Source organism: Hibiscus syriacus, unplaced genomic scaffold, assembly GCF_006381635.1.
Source record: "Hibiscus syriacus cultivar Baekdansim isolate YM2019G1 unplaced genomic scaffold, ASM638163v2 tig00111644_pilon, whole genome shotgun sequence".
Lineage (NCBI taxonomy): Eukaryota > Viridiplantae > Streptophyta > Magnoliopsida > Malvales > Malvaceae > Hibiscus > Hibiscus syriacus.
Window position 1 is genome coordinate 279,591 of NW_024063144.1, and position 3,565 is coordinate 283,155.

General features: G+C 34.8%; 1 pseudogene; it reads left to right on the forward strand.

The window, feature by feature from the left end:
- Positions 1–258: 258 nt before the first annotated feature.
- On the forward strand, positions 259–2,945 carry LOC120166741 (annotated as a pseudogene).
- The last annotated feature ends 620 nt before the right edge of the window (positions 2,946–3,565 follow it).

A 3,565-nucleotide genomic window follows, 5' to 3' on the forward strand; every position in this document is an offset into this window, starting at 1 on the left:
ACAATTCAATGTCTCGTGGACCTCGCGTTCTGGGAAACACTATGTACTAAATAATCATATTAAATTGGTAATATGAAAAGTGCATAGTAACTCACATTCTATAAAATGCGAGACACGTTCTCGCTTTGGATAGGACACGAGTAATCCTATGTGTGAAGTTTGGAAGCATTTTTCTAACAAATCTACTCCAGGGTTATTGTTAAAAAAATATTTAATAAGGGGTTTTTAATAGAATATTGCCAAAATTAAAAGGGGAGCAAGCGAGAAAAATCTCCCTCCATTTCCCGAGGGAAGGGCTGCTACCAATGCCTTCCCCATTACCCATTACTCCATATATCAATTTAACCCTCTCCCTTTCTCTCTCATCTTATATCTGCGTAGCACCTGCGTCATTCACAATCCAATGTTCTTCAGGCTGGTCAATATTTTCCATTTCCTCTCATTGCTTTCTCTTCAGATTTGTAGAAGATTGGTGGGTTCTTTTGGGATTACCATTTGAATATTGTTTTCCAATCAAATTTTGTATTCAATGTCCATAATGGCAGCTTTTAAACGTGTGGGTCAAATCAGACCCAAATCATATTCCTGGAAAATTGGAGTTTCTAGATTTGAAGGACTTGTGTCCCATATCGATAATCCCACGATTCCTCACTTAGCTTCTCCTGTACTATTTTCACAATGGAGACAAAGTTCTTAGCTCGTTAGTTCTAATGGAAAGCGATTGTTTCTCATCGACACGTTAGCTTTAGTAATCACGAAGAATTGTTCTTTTTGGTTTGTGTTTTAGAATCTTGAATTTTTTTTTAACAAAATAAGGTTGGAATATTATCCATTTTATGAGAAAATGATAGGGTGCATTATACATACAGGTTAGGAGCTTAGAGGCGGAAGGTCTGTCATCGAAACAAGCCGAGGCAATAACAGCAGCCATGACCGAAGTTTTGAATGACAGCTTAGAAAATGTGTCTGTTTCAGTTGTTTCCAAGCTTGAGATGCAGAAAGTAAGCTCTTTTTTTCTTCAGTGCTTTCGTATTTTTTATTAAAATGGAATCTTCATTCTTCATTTGCAATGTGATCTTTATTTGAATAAAGATATTGTTGGGATTTTCGGAAGCTCAAATCGACAACCGAAACGGTTTGCAAAAAGGGATCGGAACGATTTTTGTGTTTAGGGAGTAAGGAGATTGAAAGATAGAAAATTTGCATAGCGATTTATAGTGGTTCGACTTCTCAACCAAGTCTACATCCACTATCTTAGCTCCTTACCAAGGATTTTCCAACAAATTCACTAATTTGTTCTTTTTTTTTTAAGGACAAAAGGATAATCTTTACAGCTCCCTAGTTTTTCAATGGCTAAACTAGAAATTTTCCCTAACTTTTACACGGGCTTAGCTAGAACCTTTTTCCTTTACAAAAGGATAAATTAAGTAAACAAATAAACCTCTCAAAGGTAGATGTTTACAAGAATTAAGCTCACAAGAACAAATATTTACAAGAGAAAAGGAAAATAAGAATAAAAAGCTCTTCTCTTGGGTTTGATTGCTTGGATAGTTGTTCTCTTACTTCTTAAAGTGTCATTAGCTTGTATTTATAGCTTGGAATGTGTTTGAAGTCGTATATAACCATTTGAGATGTTTTGGAGCCGTTTGGGGATGATTTTTCTACTAAAAAAGGATGCCCATAACAGGGTGCATCGGTACCCCTTCATTAAATTCAAATAAACTAGCCGTTACTAGCCGTTGCAGCCTGGGTGCATGGATGCACAACAGAGTGCATCGATGCACTAATTGCATTCGAAATGGAGTGCATGGATGCACTCAGGGTGCATCAATGCACAGTGCATGGATGCAATGTAGGTGCATGGATGCATTGCGGGGTGCATGGATTCACTTTGATACCCTTTAGCATTTTTTTTCAAATTCGAATTTAATGGACTTTGAATTATTTTTGAAACCTTTTGAAAACTTTGAATAAATTCAATTCAAGTCCAAAAACAATTTGCATTAAAATTTGTTACATCGAAACATATTTCAACAGATATTTTGTTCAGTTGCTATTGCGAAATTTTATTCATCCGTATTAACTCTTGAAAATATGTTCGTAATCTTTTAAATTGGTAGGGTGAAATGACTCAAGAATCCAATGTGTCCAAGCTCAAATCAGAAGTTCATAGCTGTCAGGTAAAAGAGAGTTGCTGTAAGGGCCTGTAAGGGGTGTGTTCATTGTTAATTGATTAGGAAAATTCTAAACAGATATAACCTTATAAACCACCCCGTACTAATACAAAAAATATCATTAGTACTAGTCAAATGGGTTATCTTTCTAAACAAGAAGAATGCGTGCAGGAGCTACATTATTCTTTGCTGCAACATGAGAATGAGGAACTTCAAAAGGATATAGAGAAGATCCGCAGCGAATTAAGGTCTGGCTTCTGAGCAATCATTCATCCATATATCTATATTTTCTATTATGATCTCCCACTCTTAAGGATATTTGTTATGATGCAGACATGAAATCGACAAAGTCAATGCAGGGCAACGGTTGGATTTGAATCTTGAAAGAGGGTAAGAAACTGAAATATGCCATTTCTTATTTCTTATTTTGCACTAATCCCCCCCCCCCCAAAAAAAAGTCTAATATATGATCATTTGCAGGAGAATTAGAGATGAACTCTCAAATCAGCATGCTGGAACAGCTAGCCTCACTAACAAACTCGATCGGGTTAGTATTATAAGTGAACGAGAGATGGCTTGCTTTGGTTGATTAAAATTTCTGACTTTTTTTCTTTTCCATATCCTATCATATAATTTTCAGGAAATTCACGAGTTAAAGGCTCATTTGGAAGCTGCAAAATATGACTTGATAAAATACTGCATAAGTACACTTGTTTCCTTGTCTGCCGTTGGTCTTGCTGTAGTTCGTGTTGTTATTTAAACATCCAACGTCAACATTACTTCAACAGACGAAAGGAATAGCTGTTTTTATTATTTTAACCAGTAAATAACTCATTTTTTGTGAAGCTATAGCTTCTGCTACTTTGGCTTATAAATTAGCTCAATTGATTTGAATGGTTAGGGTTTGAGTCCTGGTGCTAAACGTATATTTTTACATTGAAGTTGTTTGTTTAAACTTTTGAGAGAAAATTTGAAGAGTTCAATAATGCTTTATTCCTAACCGCTTTGAAGTAGTCTTAGTTTGCAGTTTCATGTTCTGTAACTGAGAACATTATTCAAATACCTTACGAAACATGTTGCATGCTTTGAGCATTTTCTACTTTATGAGGGAACTTCAAACATTTCCTAGCAATTCTAGATTTCTAATCGTATTGAAGTTTCTTATGGTTCACAAAATTTACAGAAATATATTGATAGATGAATTTTTTTGAAAGAAAGTGGGGCCTCGTTAAAAAAATTCCTTCATTATTAACGCTAAATAAATTTGAATCAATATCTAAAAATCTCCCTATCGACACAAATTACATTAGAAAATTGATTTTGAAATATTCAAACTTCAAATTTTTTTGTAAGCTAAATATACATTGAAGTTTCACCGCCAAGTCTTCAAC